This window comes from Apostichopus japonicus, chromosome 22 (genome assembly GCF_037975245.1).
Source record: "Apostichopus japonicus isolate 1M-3 chromosome 22, ASM3797524v1, whole genome shotgun sequence".
NCBI lineage: Eukaryota > Metazoa > Echinodermata > Holothuroidea > Aspidochirotida > Stichopodidae > Apostichopus > Apostichopus japonicus.
The window spans coordinates 9,936,880-9,956,681 of NC_092582.1; the positions used below are offsets into that span (position 1 = coordinate 9,936,880).

Genomic DNA, 19,802 nt, shown 5'->3' on the forward strand with positions numbered 1-19,802 from the left:
ACAAATTTTTCTTATATTAACACCCCACTACCAGGTTACTCCTATTTGCTCATCCATCCAGGCTTTTTCCAGATATTAATGGAGTGCCAAGATTCAAATCCCCAAGTCCACCTTGAACCCCTCCCCCCCCCCCATTCACATCAACATCAGGATTAAAAACTGTGTTAGTGTGAAACATTATCCTTGCAGCACGATGAATCTTTCCTTACATATCAACATGTTCACTAAAAATTGACCAGCCAATTGGGACCCCTTTCCATCTACCAAGAGAATAAAAAAACATTTAGAAATTGTTCAACTGCCTAGTGCGGGTGAATTTTCTCATTCTCTACACTCCCTAACAGCTCCTATAACCCAAGGGGATCAAAACCTTTCATAAACCTATGGAACATCCCAAGTTTGCAGTACAATAATGCTTTCTTATCAAGGTTCTTTCTTTATTCCCCCCACCACTACCTTTCACTGGTGAGGGGCCCTTCAATTCAGTGTTGACTAAGTTACTCAAGTGTTTCACACTCACCAGTTTCTTCATCAGTATCATGATTGCCTTCTGGTGATGTTGCTTCTTCAAATGTGCTGTATTTCTTCACTCGTTTTCTACTGTATTTAAGATGCTCTTCCAACCAACCGCTCGCTGGTCTCCCTCTGGTGCCTTTAGTGTAAAATGCCTCCTGCGAAATGAAATACCACCAATTTCACAATTAACTATCCCAATCCCTTCAAAAAGTTAAACATATCTGCAATAATGTGTTTACTACAATAATGCCCTTTTTACTTGACACTGGTTATCAAATATTACTTGATGTTTTGTAAGTATGCCCACATTTGGTGCAAAATTTGAGTCTATTTGGATATTTCCTGTGGCAAATCCAGCACAGGGGGTACAATATGCACCAACAGATAGTGTCACTCTGGCTTATAAGTAGATAATAACCCCCCCCCCCCCCCATCCACACACATCCATTGGCCCCCTCATACTAGTTTTGTTCCAGTTCCGGAATGAATGCCATGTATGTATTTTAAATGACCAAGAAGAGCTTCTACACTTGCCTCTTGTAATGTAGCCAGACACTTGAAGCATACTAATAATATGATAGTAACTAAAAGTAGTAAAGTAAAGTATGCAGAAACAGTGGTCATAATACTAACATAGCTTTTCAATCTGTAGGCAAACTTGACACGGAGCCCAACTTTTGGAATCAGCTCTTTCAGTGAAGTTTCATCAAGAAGTTTGAATGATTCAAGGTCTATCTCATTGTCTGAAAGAAACAACAAACAAGAAAGAAAACATTATTACTTTAAAACCTATTCATATCTATGTGAATAATGTGATCAAAACAATTTGAAAAAACTACTGACCAATGTTTGAAATTGGTAACCTAGGTGGCTTTAAAAGACCAACTGAATGCAAATTAAAGAAAACATAGACCACCATTCCTGTAAATACTAACATAGCACAAGCCAACTCCTGAATAAAAAATCAAAACAAGCAAACTTGTCAGCTGTCCATTTTTCTTCCAGAGATGTGCCCCTGTCGGGCGGTTCCACCCAGCCCTAGGAATTTCCGCCTGGCAGTAATTAAAAAATCCCGCCCGGCGCTTTATATCTACTTGGTGTGGGCAAATCTCTACCGTAGAGGCCTATTCCTGATAGAAAATTCAAAATTCTACTTTTAATAGTTTCTTATATTTTTCCAAAAACCAATCTTATTATCATGATAGTCATGCAAACTACGATAACAAACTTTCATAATGCATCGGTTCATATAGTTAGCCTACATAGGCCTACAATCGCCAACATACTTTGCGCGTAACCAACCTACAGCTATTGTAGTATTGTACGTGTTACTATTTGCCGCACAGCAGATTCATAACAATGAAACAGAGCAGTCTCAGTTTAATATGCAAGTTCTATTTGATTACACTATACCTATTGTGCGCTGCGCTTTTGAGGGTAGATGTACAACAGCAAAACTGCTGTACATAGTAGGTTTGGATTTTGACTGATTTTGACAATTTATCAATGTAATCTAAACACTATATTTGTGCTGCTAATTAGATGGTTTATTAAAGAAATGTTTACATCAAATCGAGGAACAGACTAGGCCATACAGGATGAAAACGGATTGGGAATTGAAATACTGTAGCAACTCACAATACTTAACGGTTTTCAAATAAGTACATGATTTATTCTTAAACTTACAGATTTTTCTTAAAGAACTCGAAGAACGGGTAATTGTCCTTTCATTCACACAATGTCGGCCTAGGTCAAATGTTATACAGGCTTGAGCTTTACAAAGTGGTCATGCATGGGACACCCCCTCCCCCAGTGGCAGCAACTTCCCAATAAGACTTGAGGAAAATAACTAAACCATAACTGAGTGGTGATATAGCATACTTGCGGTAGGCTGGGCTAAGGCCTGGTCCTATGTTGGACCTCCAGTAATCCAGCATAGCTAGCCTATTACAGGTCTCAATTGCAACCTAGGCCTAAGCAACATTTCAACTGGTAAAAACTCTGTAACTAGGCCTAGGCTAATCATGGTGTTAGGCTCACCAAATCATCACTATCACAAAGAATGAGTACGAAATGTCTGGCCAAGACTAGGCCCTTGGTGCATACTTTCGGTGGAGCGTGACCACAGTTTCTGTGTACTAGCCTAGGCCATTATCATATTCATAACATAAGACTTCACATTACATCTTAACACTAATAATACCTACTTGCTAAGCTAAAATTTAAAACGTTACTGTTACTACTTCTAGGCTAACGTATATGCCTACAACAAATAGTAACGGCGACCTAGCCTCGCGTTAGGCCAACGGACGGAAGTTAAAATCGTGTATGCCGCACATGCATAATTTTACGGTTTTGGCGAAGGAAATTACAAATAACTACCTTCAAAAGTCTCTATTAGCTCATCCATTCCCCATCTGGTGAGAATTGATTTGACTTCAGGCTCTGACATGATGAATTACGGCCATAGAGCAAGTATTACGACAAATCACCGTTCGCTTTTCGGAGCTTGAGACTGCGCACAGGTACGGTATGGCGCGATTGCAGTGCAGAACAATGAAGGCCAAACGAATTTGTTGCACGCAACACTCTTTGTGCTCAACTATTTGGCACAAACCCTTTGCTAAGTGCATGAAGCAACATTTTGCTTACAAACATAGTAATTGACTCTTAGGAGTTGGGCAATTTTTGCCAAAAAAATTATTACCCAACTAAATTTGCCCAACAGTTCTTAGCGTGTACGTAGCTTCGTGTCCAATGCAAATTATCCCTTGCAAAGGCTTGAATCGTTGGTATGATCTAAATAATTGTAGTTTGCCCTAAGTTTAACCTCCCCTATCAACCACAAAAAGTCTCTGACTACCCTGAAACTGCTGAAGAAAGATGGCTAGAGAGATTGTGGGGATATATAAGAACGGTATTCCTGTATAGATAGCTATAGTTGTCATATTTATATTCTTGTATGTTACCTATATATAGGACAAACGCTGTTTTGTTGCCTTCGTGGAATGGGTTTATTGGTAACGTATTTAGTAGTATAATGACTCCAGCAAGGAAAATTAAGATAAGATCATTGTTTATGAAATTTCGATTCGATGAACAGTAATTAATTAATCAATCAATTTATTCATTAATTCATCAATATCATCTTTATCGTCGATCAATAGAAACTGTGAACTGTCTTTCCCCCATACCAATCCCTTCCCATGGGGCTTCAGATAAGAAAGTATTGTCCTTTTTAAGGGGAGGGGGATATAAACAGTTTCAATCAGTAAGTAAAAAGCTTCCCGGTGCGTCGGGACCTATATCTGACGTTAATTTACACTTTTGCAGATGTTTGATATAATTCAGTGATTTTAAAATATGGTTCGGCTCCTCCGCTCCCCAACCCCTCCCCCACCCCACGTCACGAGACTCTATCCTTATAGTCATACGTCTGTGGTTGATCACATGTTGTTCTCTGGATCACCGTCCGTCTTCCACTCAATGAATTCATCGAACAGGTTTTACGTCCTGGAAGGCTTAAATTCATGTAGGCCTATTTAAAACAAACTAGAAAATAGTCGTTCAGAATTTTTTCACAGTAATATTAAACGCATAAAAAATACAAGCAAAAGACATTTACAATTTGCGTCCTTTTACTGAAATATTTGTATTTGACAGTTCAATGGAGTTTTATTGTCAACATGAAGTAAACACCTTGCACGGTATCAACATCGACACAGAAACACCATATGCAGTGTTTTTTAATCTGTACATAATTTGCAGGCGTGTTTACTACTATGATTTCACGACGAGTCTATACCATCATTTAACGTCGTGGTTTTCAACCTTGGGCTCGCGGGCCCATTTGGGCCCGCGAAGCCGATTTTGTGGGCTCGCGAGCATTGCCCCAGTAATGATTAAAAATTGTGGCATTTTGGGGGGCTGGTGGCGAAGGCACATGATGATGTTTCTTAGGAAGCCTCTTCGATGAAACCTTGTACAACGGGTAAAATTTACTCAACCCTAACCCTATAAGACTAGTAAAACAGAATTCGGTGACTCCCACCAACCACTGCACACTACGTATTACGTATTTACCAAGGTTATGATGTGTAGAAGCCTTGCTCAATCGAACCCAGCTCTTCCCAGTGCACGCAGCAAGTATTCTATCAGTTCTCCCGTTCTATTGTCAATACACAAAGTATTATTACGTTCTCTTTATTTGTTAATTTGTTTTCAATAAATAGAAATTACCTCACCGATTCGAAATATATCTCCTTACTACTGGGCCTCATATGCACACGTCAAACGGTTTTGCTGCTTTTTTATTGCATTGTTCATCTCCATTTTTCTGCATTATTCTGATAGTGATAACGGTCACACATTTCTTATGAAACCAGTGTACCATTGAGGGTTGCAAGAAATCTTTGGGATAGGCTCTAATTGGGCAGTACCTGTCATCTGATCACGGAGGAACATACATAGCTCTGATTGAGTCCCCGGGTCACTTGTGTCAAGAATACACTAATAAACGCTGTGAAATTGATTTTATGAAGTTGATAACTTTGCAGGGTAGGGTATGGGCTCGCGAGGACGGCTCGGAAGACGAATTGGGCTCGTGATCGAAAAAAGGTTGAAACCAAGGATTTAACGTCTATCAAACGCCAGGCCGTAGACTATTCTTTATAGTAGAGAAGTTGACATCCTTTTGTGTTGACGTTAAGCGGGCACCTTATTATCGGTAGCCCGTGAAAGAAGTGAGCAAACTAATAGCATAAGTTGGTAGTTCTCTCTGAGTTAAGTTGTCCAAAGTTCATTATACCTTGGAGGTTTAATCTTCGGCAATCTCGAGAGTAACAATCGATCTGAAAACAGTATTATTCAATGAAAGCAAGAATGAGGTAAATACCACAAAGCAACTGCAAAGCAACCGGTTTGATAGATATCCACAACAAATTTGACAGGAAATTTCAGTAATCCGAAGTAGCATTGTAAAAGACCCATTTAGCAAGTTGAAGCAAAACTTCATAAAATCTTGCGAAAATATGAGAGCTGCTACCTCAGCGAACTGGAACGTTTATTGGCGGGGGGGGGGGGGGGGAGTGGAGTGGGAGTGGGTGTGGGAGTGAAGGGGTGGTGATTACTTGGTAAGATCATTGCAGTCCCCCGTCTCGAGTTAATCAACCACCACCCCCCCCACCACATCCGAATACTACAATCCATATGTGTCTGTTTTAACGACATAACTTGTTCTTTGCCGATGAAAGCTTTGGGTGATATTACATTGTTTGCAGACGATAACACAAAATAAAATGTTCAAAGTTCGTATGTACGCTAAACATAAAAACATATCAGGTGCGTATCCAGGGGGGGGGCGTTGGGGGCGCGCGCCCCCCGGGTAAGGAAAAGAGGAGAAAAAAAAGAGAAGAAAAAAGGGAAAAGGAGGGGGGAAAAAGAAAAGGAGGAGAGAAAAGAAGGGAAAAGAAAAAGAAAAAAGAGAGAAAAAGGAGAAAAGGAGGGAGTAGAAGAGAGCCAAGACCTCGGGAAGAGAAAGAGGAACAGTCATATTTAAAGCGCTGATCCCTATTATATACACAGGGTAGCCAGTGACAGATCAAGGATTACGGAAGGGGTGTGCGCCTCACCCAACCCCTTACACCGACAACTCCATTTTTGACGTTTCCATTTTTCCTCTCTCACTAATGTATCTATATAAATACTATATATGGTCTATCATAACGCGTGTGTGTGTATGGACGCCTTAAACAATTGTATAAATTGTTGTACAATTGTGCTATATGGAACCAACTGTGGCTGGTCTTGAACTCGACCGAGTCGTCGGGGAACATGACGCATTTCGGGAAGGGGGCGACCGCCCCCCCCCCGTGCAAATTTTCTTTATGACATCGCTAGTAATTTCAAAATAGACAATGCGTAGATGCAACTTACAAGGCCTGGGAAGTGTCATTTCCAGCAATCTGGGAGGCATTTTTCTTGTACGCTTCGCGCCAACACATGGTGGCGCTTCGCGTAGATAGTTTGCCTACAGGGGAGTTTGCCCCACCCTTGGCAATTACTCGCTACACGCCTGTTCGAATTTGTAAAGCAAAGAGCAGATATAACATCATATCAGTGAGCATTGAAATGCATGTTCCACGATGAACAGCCTCAAAAAACTGTTTATGTGTGCAGTCAAAGGCGTAGGAGCCAAATTGGATTTGGGATTTGGGGCGAAAAAAAGCCGAAATTTTTCTTGTACGCTTCGCGCGCGTTCAACATATCGATGCCATTATCAGCCCCCGCCTCCTACAGGACCTACGCCTATGTGTGTAGTCTTCGGTTTCGATATACCTGATATCGGAAATATCTGCTATTTTTCATTTCCTTCAACCAAGTTTTATAATAGCCATTATAAGAGGTTGCAATATTTCTACACCAAGAAATTAACTGTGTCGGAATTTTCCAAAATTTCATCACCAACATTCTTCATCATACTTTCTTCTACTCGTGCAATTTTGACCTGTCTATTAGGGGTTCAAGGAGGTAGGTTTTTCTATATTGGTTGTCCATAGATTGAATTTTGTGCAACATCATGGGTATGTTTTCAAGTGATTTTTATTCACAAGAAATGGGAAGTTTCAAATTCTCAACAAATAATCGGCTTAAAATCTTGAAAAGTGGGGCTTTCGGATATTGTGGGCCGTGACGTAGAATCACCTACAAAAGCAATCATCCATAGGACATGCAATCAGGTCGAACATGATGTGTGACTGGTTACAATCTTCAAAAAGGTTATGGATGGAAAAAAAACTTTTGGGAAATACTTGCGGTTTTCAGGCAAAAGTGTACATCTGGTTGCTCATTTTCAAGCCCGAGAAGTGCCATTTCCGGTGATCTGGGGGGTATCAAAACCAAAAATTTTTCTTGTACGCTCCGCGCCAACCGATGGTGGCGCTCCGCTTAGATGGTAATTCGCGCCCCCCGGGTTAGAAAATCCTGGATACGCGCCTGCATATATAGCATTATAAACTAGAACGGTCGTGCGTCCGCGGAGTCATCAATATGAAACGCCATTCCAATAAATATACGGGAATTTCAGTGATGACGACATCATCCCTATTAAAGTTTATGGAGTGGTAGAGCTGATGTAATTCATCGTAGACTGGCAGTGGCGGTATCAGGCTTTCCAGGGTGAGGAAAGGGTGTGTGTGTGTGTGGGTGGGGTGGGGTGGGGGGGGGGGAGGGGCGTATTTTGGAAGCGCAAACATGCAGCTGCATAAAGGTCACATCCACAGGCATATTTAGGGTGCACAGGCGTTTCAGTTTGTTTTTCCGTAGACGTCTGGGAGAAGATGAAGGTTGTGGTTGGGGTGGGGTAGGGGTGGGGGAAGTTTACAGGAAGGTTGATTGTTTCGCTGGGTGACATCAAATTGAACACAAACATACAACTTTAAATACATATCAATATGAGAAAGATGGAACTTGAATAAACGATACAATATGGACTGCAGAACAACATTAACTTATACCAACTACTTTGTAGAATACTGACTAAACGTACAGTTAAAGAACGAGATAATTGAGTACTATCAATAGATTCATTATGATAATGACTAACATTCATACAGTGATATTCTCCTATGTTGATGAAAATTGAAATCCTATTTCGTTTTTATTTTGACACCTTTGTTTGCCTTGGTTATATTATCGTAATGTAACAACCAACCAAAATATGTATTCAACATGTGTATGTCAAGATCCATTATTCGAAGCTCACTGTTTATACTGCACACATATAAGAAGGTTCTGCTTATTTCATATACTGTACTTTGAGACCTCCAGAGTAATACTGTGCTCCAGGCGCGTAGCCAAGGGGGGGGGGCGAAGGGGGCAGCCGCCCCCCCCCCCCTTGAGCATATTTTAAAATTTTTTTTAATGTTTTTATGATATCGTTAGTATTTTCAAAAGAGAAAATGCTAAGATGCAACTTACAAGGCCTGGGAAGTGCCTTTTCCAGCGATCTGGGAGGCATTTTCAGCCAAAATTTTCTTGTACGCTTCGCGCCAATCATGGTGGCGCTACGCTTAGATAGTTTGCAATGCCGAATCTACAGTTTCGCCCCTCCCTTGGCAAATTCCTGGCTACGCACCTGCTGTGCTCCTAAATAACATAATCACCGTCAACTTTAAAAAACTGTGATCTGTTGATGAAGGTTAAGGTACGATAGGGTATGACGTCATCAACACTAACTTGGACTAATATAATGATATACGTATTTCATAAAAAAAAAAAAAAAAGTTGGGCTCAAATTTGCCGATATTTTTGGTGGCTTATGAAGAATCTTATCCCAAGCTGATAATTTATGCTACCTACGTCACGAGGCAGATATAATACAGCTTAAACGTATAGACGTGTCCAATTATAAATTGTCCAAGTCAGGATTCCAGTGGTTCTGCGAAAAACACAAAACATAATAGGTTCAACTACATATATAGTACAGTGTTCATGTCAGTATATAAGTCATTCGCGTGATTCGACATTCATTCCCTGTACAAAGATCAAGTACACTATACAGTCTCAGTGTAGTGGGAATATATTCATTTGAAATGTCTAACGATGTTGTCAAACAAAAAATGAAACGAATTTATATAAACCTTAACAAAGCATTTGAAGTTATTGTTTTGCAAGCTCCGTAACCGTTTCTATTGTCTCATTACAATCAACATATCGTTGCGGGGTCGGGGAGTGACATGGATTTACAAATTTTCAACTCAAAAGGTTAACATTCCAGACTAACTATGATGACTGTTGGCTATAGAGGGTTGTTTGTACAGGCCCATTCGAGAAAGAATTAAAATAAATGTTGTTTTATAGCAATGCGATTAAATAAAATTGTTACAGTTATCATGATCCACTCTCAGCCCAAGTCCCCTTATGTCGATACTTTAACTGTATGTTCGACATTGTAGAAGTAGAGTGCCCGTTCAGCTTGCCGTATGTGTTATAGTAAAGAATATATCGGGTTAGAATGGTCATGTGCCTGCTGGCTCATGAATGTTGAGATATGATACTTTATATACATATATATATATATATATATATATATATATATATATATATATATATGTATATACGCAGACTCAATTCCTACGTGTGGGCGTGTAGTCAGGGGGCCAGCATCTGATTGGTTAATTGTAAAATTCAATTGCTTTAAGTGGAGACCTGTTGAGATCTCACTGCGATGCGTGTTTGAATCTTTCTTTAATCTTTGGCGACTTCTTTAAAGGAACAGAGTATTAGCGATGGAAATGAATATAGGCAAAACAAAAATCTCTCTAAATGTGTGTTGATATGAATCATCATAGATTTTCATATTAATATATATCTTTACAGTATGTGAGTCTTAAATTTGATGTTGAAACATAAGTATTGGCGTTGGTTGGCAATTTTGCACGTCAACTGCCCTGTCATCTCAATGAATATCTATCTTCGAGGAAAGTGACGTGATGTAAAATTAACAAATTTGTTACACCCATTTTGTATGCAACGTTTCTTATACAACCAAAAGAAGATCTTGTAAAATCCTGTGACAATTTTCAATGTACCATTGCTGTGAAAATTCAGTCTTCATATTTAAATAAGATATGTTTATCAAATTTTAACACGTTTTGATGTTGCCATGTTAGTATATATATATAAATGTACATTATATATGAATACATATGTATATATATATATGAAATGGTATACCGTTTTAGTGCCTGTTGCGAGACAAAGGTTATGTTGCAGATCGGAAGTTGGCTGGTTAAAAGGGCAAAAACTGGCGACAGGTGGGCAATATACGTGTACGGGTGTGATGGTTTGGACGTGTGGTCATGTACAGTATACTAATACAAAGAACGCGGTAAAGTTGTAACTGGTCTGCAATTTGGTCAAACTGTTCTTACTCAAGAATAATATGTGATGTTCATTATAACACACCATCCTAGAATAGCTTTGCTTCAATTTCTGTGACTTGCGAGGAACCGATGAATTTGATACGGCCTTTAACATTTCATCAATCAGACACCTTCTTTTAAAGAAGTAATTTCTTTACATACACATTTACAAAAGTTTAACATCTTTTTCTCGGAAACGACCTACATTGTTGATTATATTATCCAAAAGCCACAAGCCGCTTTAACTGTTCAGTGATTGGTGCGACAGATTGCTCTCCGGGGCCCCGAATAAAATCATATCACATACTCCCCGACCCCCCATTTTTTCCTCAAGTCTTCATTTCTTCTTAACTACCGTATATTATGAAAATGAGGAAGCATTATTCTTTATCGCAAATTTTCCCGAGTCTATACCGTCCGTCCTTATTAACCCAAGGCTCTGGAATTGAATCCGGGTCCTGTAAGCTCCTCTCATCAGGTCTGGTTGCACCCATGTACCACCATAGTCTATCCAGATGTACCCGCCGTAATAAGAGTCACTCAGTAACTACGGTACCTTAGAATTGCTGAATACGAATCTTGTGAATCATAGCTTTCCATCCAGTACATTAAATATGTATCATTTAGCCGTACCATATTTTGACAGTTAATTACTATAACACTTTTCGCCCCCCCCCTATTTTTTGTTATGTAAAGTAGAATAAGCTATAACGGTACACCTTCTATGAACGTGTATCTGTCTGTATACAGATTAAAAGGTGTTTGCTTTGAAAAGTAAAGGAGGACTTTCTCGAGATATTATATGTCTACAAAGAGACTTCTTTGGTGATATATCATTTGCAGACTGCGAAAACGAGACCGAGTCTTTGCCAAACCTTGCCTGCTAGATCTCCCCACCCCTCCCCTCACCTACACGCTTCCTCCCTCACTCCTCCGTTCCCTTTCGCATGTTTCTCACCTGCACATATTTACACGACATACCTATATTGCAACGGGAGTCAGTGCTAATCATTTTCGTCATAAGTTATCTTCAACATGACCTTATGAAATCCCGTTGCACGGAATTCTTTATGATACCCAACTCTATGAACATGCTCCCCTTTAAACTGGCTTTATTAAAACAGGTCATCGGAGATCCACCAAGGTGCCAGGTGTACCGGTTGGATTGCAAACTTTACCTGCGATGTGCTACATATCACTTGCTACTAATAAACTGCATTTTTGTTCATCGAGATCGCGTCAAGCTGTTCACGCGGTGAACAACTGACGAATATTTTAGGAACTGTTTTTAATATTTTATCCAAACTTGTTTTGAGTCTTCTAGGATGCATTTGATTATTTTTTATTCTCTTTTAATTGAAGAAGAAAAAAAATCATATTGATCCTATTTACATCTCCCATGGGGTTGGGTCAAATTGTTCCAATAACTCGGTCAAGTAGCAACCAAGACAAAGGTATTCTATATTAATGCTATATACTGTCCCTGTAATTGATAACGTACAGTAGCTATATATATATATATATATATATATATATATATATATATATATATATATTGCTAGCATGCTATAAATAAATTAGGTCAATATGTACTACCTATAATTGTGTATAGCTGTCCAGTCGTTTTATTCCAATTGAGGATATCTTGCACCCTGTTCATCCCTCGGTTCATAAAGCCAGATCTATATTTAAACTGATGTTGTTGTTGGGTGTATTTTTTTTTTACATAAGGATGAATTTAGATGTAAGTAGAAACATTACAACAACGTGCCCTGTAACCAATAGAATGAGTTGGTTACACAGAGGGACGTTAGAGGGGCGGCGTCGGTCCCCCACTGTGTGATAATAGATGGTAAAAAGAAAAAACTAGAAAAAAAATGTTGGTCGTATTTTCGTAGAATTTTAGAAGCTCTTTGAGAACGACAAACTGATATGGCCAGGCCCTACTTGCATGTCATTTATAATATGCTGATTAATGTTGAGTGCTTGGGACCATTCTAGTGACGTCACTTTGTGAGACTATATGAGTTACTCCTGGTATGAAAGTATTACCCTGTATGGGTAATTCTTCCCATTCTCCACGGTTGGTAAATCTGCTTTGTGTAAGCAGATTGATTGGTATGTTGTTGAAATAAATATATATATATGTTTTAAAATGGCGGAGAATGAGCCTCTGAAATGCCAATAAAACGGTTAGTTTGCTTTCAAAACAATCACAGCGCGATGGGGTCAGTGACTGGGTGAGTGGGTGAGAGAAGATATCTCATTTTGTATACGGGTTTGTGGCATGTGGCTGCGTCTATACAGTGAAGTGTGCATTCTACCGCATGTGATACAAAACACTGCTTAAATGGTATGTGTAGGTTTCTAGCCAGTCGTTTCATTCTTTGAAGTGTCTTTGGCTATATACCCCATCAAATACAGTTGTGCAAAGTGTTAATGTGTCTAATTAGCGTTATCAACAAAAAACAATATAACGCCTACATATATAGCCTATCGTGAATTTTGGACATTACTAACAGTTTTGCGTAGGTGTGTGTGGGGGGAGGGGGGGGGGGGTGGTGGGAGAGATATTTAGCATATTTCAAGATAACAATTAAATCATTCAGCATTATATTACAAAAGAAATATAAATTTAGGACACTTCCAGGTACTGAACTACCTTGTCAGCGAGATGTGACAGACAAGTGTTGTAAGTAACACCTCCAAGTATATAGGGAAAAAAAAGTTGAGTTCTGACAAATTTATCCTATTCTCAAATTTATGTCGTCCTAAATTGGAATCTTAGTCAAATTCGCCTCAGTTTGACCATCATCTGCATGGTTTCCTATCCTTTAGAGTAACGTGAATTTTGATGTATGAAAGGGGTTTTTTCCCTTATGTTTTCATAAATAATTGTAACAGTGGGCGACTTCTATTATCCTGCAGGGAATGCTTGTAGTTGACCATCTTCGGCAGGTGCGAAATGTATAAACGAGGCTGTCCGATATATAACTTTCTGTTGATTTTAAAATGACCCTTTGGAATACACTACGGTATCGTTTTCTAATAGTTATCTTACCCGAGGCGAAAGACCATGTCTGAAATCAGTAAATAAAATGTGAGTTTTATTAAAACTGTAAGGCTGTAACCATATAGTGGATATAGTCTATACGATATAGCCTATAGCCTAAGGATAATAGCTTCATTGTTATGCAATAGGTATGAAAGTAACATATTGTTGCCCTCAAAATATTGACATGTACGTGAAAAGGTGAATGACCATTATATGAGGGTTCATATGAGAATAACATTATAGGTTCACAGTAACACCCTAAAGCCTATGACAGACCATGCAAATTTGTCTTTCACACTAAATAGAACGTTTACAATTTTTTATTCCAAAAAATAAGGGGGAGATTATGAAAAAGCAGTGAGAATGGGGCAAAATCCACCAAAACATGATAACGAAATGAAAGGTAAACATGAAACAAATTTGGGTTTTATACGTCACCTATATGCAATCATATTCTTCGCAAAAGACAAAGTAGATTTTCTCTATACGTTCCTAAGACAGGTAACACCATATCACGTACGGGCCGATTTAAATGAAGAAAGAAAAATAACAAACCCAGTCAGAAATCAACATTTGCCGGAAGATTAGCATATAGTGTCCAGAGACCTTGCAATGGGATTGCCTAACACAATATCGAGAGAGTTAACAAGTCTGCTGTAGCGATTGTAATTGTAATTGAAAACGGAATATTCAAATCTAATAGATTAATTTAATTTCAAGTTAATTGTTTGAAATTGAAAGACCAGATTGCGCGCTTGATCAAGTATGTTGATTATAGCTGTTGATAGTGTGTATAATAGGCCTAATGTTATCAGCCGTCTGGTGTCTGATAATATACACGTTCTTTACCGTTTGATTCTTTAAATATTTGATTTTAAGTTTATGATCCTTTCAGTATTTGGAAAATAGATTATTACTACACGGTTATGCGTGGGTGTATAGCGCTCATAACACATTCGGTATCTTAAAGCTATTATATTGAAATTCTGAAACTATATCACTATAATTTTCACTTTTGTCATCTTGGTGAGATATTTTTATCTGTGTGATCATTGACTAAAATCATAATATTCCCCATTTGAATGACTGGAAATCCAGATGGTGCATATATTTATATATCTAGTAATAACAACAGACATACCTAAAACACATAAAATATAAGGTTTCAAGAAAGAGCAAAGGTTAATGCATGCAGGGAAATCCAATGAGATATGTTTCCCATTTAAGCCCATAAGTAGATTAAGAAATAAATAACACATACACCAAAGAGATTTATCGGATTGTCCATCTGCGATGAAGAAATGAGCTCTTAATTCTATTGGTTTGCTGAAATGACAGATCATTGGACTTTGAGTCAATGACTTTTCCTCTGGAAAAGAATGTCAACTCCTTAGCAGAGGGTTCACACGAGAGTACAGAGACTAAATAAGTTGAGTGTGTTTTACTTTTTATTTGCATAATATTTAGGTAGGAGTTCGTATGGAACGCCGGATCTGCATTGTAACGTTAATATATTCGACTACAATGGTTCCGTTTGGTTCGTTCTGCCCTGTGGACACGTTTCACATTGGGGATAAGAGAGGGAGGTGAGGGGAATGGTTGGGGAGGGGAGGAGTCAGTCCAATGTCCAGTGATGTTGAAACTACCGTCTGTGGCGTGTACCACGTCCTCGTAATGAAACTTATCGAGGGCCGTGGCCTTCCCGTCCTCTCTCCTCCTAATGACGACCACATCTTACTTGACCCTACCTCCTTCCCCTCCCCTCCCCATCCCACTAACCCAACCCCTCCCCTCCCCACTCACCCGACCCTCGGCAACACAGGCTGTTGTTGGCAAAGAAATTTATAATATAGCTACCATATAAAGCTAAATACAAATAGATGCCGAGAAGAGATACTAAGATCTATAAGAATTTCGTCACGACCAGGGGAGAAGTGAAGAGAGCTCGCGAGAGAGGGAGACATAGAGAAAGGGAGAGGGGTGGGGAGGCGGGGAGGGAAGGGGTAGAGCGGGAATAGGGGGACCCACGTTGACAAACAAATATTCAACATAGTAGAAATCGATCAACTTCCGTTGTACCTTCCAGTAGCAGTATTCCTCCAAAGGGATATTCCTTTGAGGCAGTTTGTTATGTCAGAGAAGAATTTATTTTTATTTTTTTCACCTGTTTTGCTCTATAAATCATTTTGATTCAGGTTGACAAATCTTTTCGGGCAAAGTTTGATCCGTTGAATGATCTGTGTTCCGTCCAAATAAATTATAACTTATTGATATCCTGTTTTTTATTATCTGTTTATTATAACTAGGTTACGTTTACAGCTTTAGGGAACATTAATGTTTTTGCAAGTCAAAATGAAAATAACTGATTGATGGTTTTCGGACCTCATTTGGTGAATATAATAAACAATCAGTGGAAAGTAATAAGACAGACAGAGTGAGAGAGAGAGAGGTGGAGACAGAAGTGACGTGTGTTGGGGTGGGGGAGGGGGGTAGCTTCGGAAGCTCATCAACATTTCGGAATATCAAAAGGTATACAAACGTGATAAATTCAGGAAAGTGAAAACGATCAAGCTTCCTCGTGAAGAAAAAAAAAGAAGAACATAGAATGGAAATGTTTGAGGGTGATCCCTGGGTTGCAAGTTTGTTCTTGTAGGCGATTAAAGTATAAATGAAAGGGTATCGTGTTTCTCGCCTCGCAACAGTCCTGTCATGGGAAAGGAGGGGTGGGGGTAAGGTTGGGGTGTTGGGGCGAAGATCTCCTGGACGCGTGTTCAATACGAGAGCCCTGGGAAATATATATAGGATGAAGGATAATATATTTATCATTTTCATAATAAAAAAAACTTGAGGAAAACTAAAGATATGGAAAAAGAGTCGAGTTATATCATTGTCCCCGGTCTTAGTCAATTATTGTAAACCCTTTCAACAAATTTGAAAACAGTAGAAAACTTAAACTGATAAGTTACTTAAGTTACACTAAGTCCGTGACTTCATTATTTGCTTGTTTCGTTTCACTGACATAGCTCGACGTACCAACCTGCAGTATATATAGACATGGCTCATACAGAGATGGAGTTCACGCGTCGTATAAACGACCCATTCACACAAAGGTATATTCAACTGAAGAGAAGAAAGAAACTTAACGTTTAGCTCTCATTATTATACGTCCAGGGGTGCGTGAAATGCTTCACAAATAATAGGCGTGGGCTGGAGCGGGATTAATATCATCTGGGATACCAAGGTATCATAGGCTTGTCTTCTTCTTAGGTTTGTCAGGCACAACCCGACGATAGGAAGCTTGGTAACTTTCGCCTGGAATTATTCACGAATCCCCCGTAACCTTGGAGTGGAAGCATGCGGTGGGGTTTGACCTATGAGGCCCCATAGGACATTGTCTCTCCTTTCCTGTTGAAAAATATATCACTGTGAATGGAGCAGACATTAGTCCAACATGTTTCTGTCCCGATTATAACCGAAATTAAACTTCAACTCCTGGGTTTATTAAAAAAAAAAACATCTCTCAATTGGCCCCCCCCCCCAAGAAAAAGAGGTAATTTGACTAATCAAAGCCTTTGTGAACCTGATTTTAAAAACACATCAATGAAAGAAAATAGAAAAGAAGTAGGCAATGCTGAAGTAGGGTGACATAGCATGCAGGTTTATCTTTACACACTCGACACCTCCTTTTAAATTGAAAAACTTTTCTATCCTATTAGGCCCAGTACGAAGGATGCAAATTGATCATAATTTACTTTGAGCATTTATCTTTTGGTTTAGAAGTAGGCAATTAATCTTTTAAGCAATCAAAAGGCCTCTTTAACCGATTGAACCGGTAAAGAGCGGTACCGTATCCTGTCGGTAAAGTTTGTATACACACAGCACGTCAAGTGTGAAATCTCTTACTTTGTGTACATTGCCTGTGTGCATACATGAGAATTTTAATAAAATGTGTGATGTTTATATGTGCTCAAAAGCTGATCACGTTTAAAGCTTACAGCCAAAAGCAACATTGCGGTTTGTTAGCCCAGGGAGTTGTTATGGACCATAAAAACTCCCTGGTTAGCCATAGAGTTGCTTTATTGTTTGCCGTTCCGACTTCTTCAATCTTGTTAAGGTGTTTTAAGGAACAAATATACTGTACTTGCTTGATATACTCAGGCACCTGTCAACATAAAGCTTATATATCAGAGCGGATTTTCAGTTCTTTTAGAATAGCTAAGTGATTGGCACCCCTTTGTAAACCTTCCCATAACAACGGCGCCGAAAAGATGTAGGTTGATAATCTCCCCCCCCCCCCCCCTCCATGAAACACCCAACATTCTAGAATAATACGCTATGTCAGCATTGAGGAGATTATTGATCTTATAAGATTTCAGATGGGAATCGCGTCGACTTTATCCGGTGCATTACTACGAACAATTGCTTGAATTGGTCCAAACCTGATATTAAGGGACGCAGACGACGATATGCTGGTCACGTGGCAATGTAATCTCGTGGATCTGATATTATGGCGAGATTACTCGATCATTCATTGCTTCTCCGACCTTCCCTTCATAACCCTTCTTAACCCCTCTTATCGACAATGACACTCTTACCCTAACCCTTTAATGACCCTAATCCTGATTAAACGCAATCGCTCTTATACTACTGTACTGGGGAAACAAGAAATTGCTCATCTCTCCAGCTCACATAAAGGGATATAACATGTCGACTACATTAAACAACAATAACCCCGGTGATCATACGAATGAGTGAAATTTATATATAATGTAGAGGAACATACACACACACACACATATATATACATACATATATATATATATACATACGTATATATATATATATATATATAAGGTAACGTTTGCATGGTCAATAACCCTCTACCCCCCCCCCCCCCAACCCCACCCTTCAACCGCCCTTCTACAAAATATCAACATAATGGATAAACCATGAACTTATACACAATCTTTCCACGTTAAAGTATTACGGACATCTAGCCAATTTGGCCCATATTCAGTGCATCTGTTGTGTGTGAAAGTCTCATTCAAAAACAGTTGAAATATTTCGGCTAGCTCTTTCATTTCCAAGACAATACACATTTGAAGTTTTGTTAAATCTGGGGAAACTCCTTAACTATATGACGTGGAGTAAGTTGTGCTCTTCAACATGTCGTTTTTATTAGCCCTCGATAATTTAACCCATAATTACAAGCCCACATATCATTTCAATAATCTGATCTTCTTATTTCAAAGAAGACAAAACTATTCCAGAAAATCGTCTTAGGACATTGCACAAACCTGTGTTTGGTGTCCTTGAAACGAAGATTTTTGAAAACAAAGGGTAACATACCAGAAATTTTGGGCAAATCCCTCCCTGAAATCTTTAACCTACATGCGCAGAAAAACAAAGACAAACATGTAGTCTTATATCTTTACATTCCCGATTTATTAAATGACGGAGCAATAGCGAGAAGCACCCATGCATACGAATTCCTTCAACACCAAATATGCTCCTATAACTCGTAGAAGATATCACCTCTCGTGTATAGCCTAATTGTTATTCACGTATACGCCCGGATGAACAATTCATGGAATCACGTGACGCTAACTTGAAAACTGTTTAGATGGGAGGGGGTGTTGTTGAAGGCATCGTGTTCAACCGATTTTCATTGGCTTTGGATGCGTCAGAAGAAATTACACAAACCATGGAATGTGTCTAACCGGAACAAAAGAGACAGGCCTTTAGTCACAATGGGCTTTAGACAATAAAACATTTTTATTGATTATTGGATATGTAACATACAATATAGACTACTCTAGCCAGTTCTTGTTTTGTTTTTACGCTTCCTATCTGAATAATAATTTTGTCTAGTTTGCTCCACTTTCTAGTCCTCCCTTCCCCTGGTCGTAAGATTCCCCCCTCCCCACCAGGCAATGATGTTCCCTGGATCGTCCAGACGGCCGAGCGGGTCTAGAGAGGGAGTGAGCCCCCACCCCCAACTAGTGATCCACTCCGAGATGGGATTGACTGTGTTGTTTTGTAGTTTAATATTGTTACAACGACTAGTGACAGTTTGTTTATCTCCATTGCTATCCTCTTTTCTCTTTCTTTCTTTACTTCGTAGTTATGAATATATATACATCGCATAACTATATATATGCATTTTGTGTAATTCTGTTTGTTTGTGTGTTGACTCAAACGAGCCAGTAGTTACAGAAGTAGTATAGGTACTGTCCGTATTCGTCACGAAGCGCATTGTTGATATATGTGCTGAATGACTCGAGTAACTTTTGTCTAGTTTAGTCCCC

The 19,802-nt window shown here is 39.1% G+C and overlaps 1 protein-coding gene and 1 long non-coding RNA gene across 2 annotated transcripts in view; one reads left to right on the forward strand and one right to left on the reverse strand.

Annotated features, from left to right (window-relative positions):
- Positions 1-19,802, forward strand: part of LOC139963545 (cadherin EGF LAG seven-pass G-type receptor 3-like) — a 78,453-nt gene that overhangs the window by 8,328 nt on the left and 50,323 nt on the right. The gene's annotated exons all lie outside the window — the stretch shown is intronic.
- Positions 574-3,256, reverse strand: LOC139963898 (uncharacterized). The gene is made up of 3 exons (XR_011791790.1): positions 2,899-3,256; positions 1,150-1,259; positions 574-671 (listed from the first exon to the last, which is right to left on the reverse strand). It is a non-coding gene; the product is annotated as an uncharacterized lncRNA (long non-coding RNA).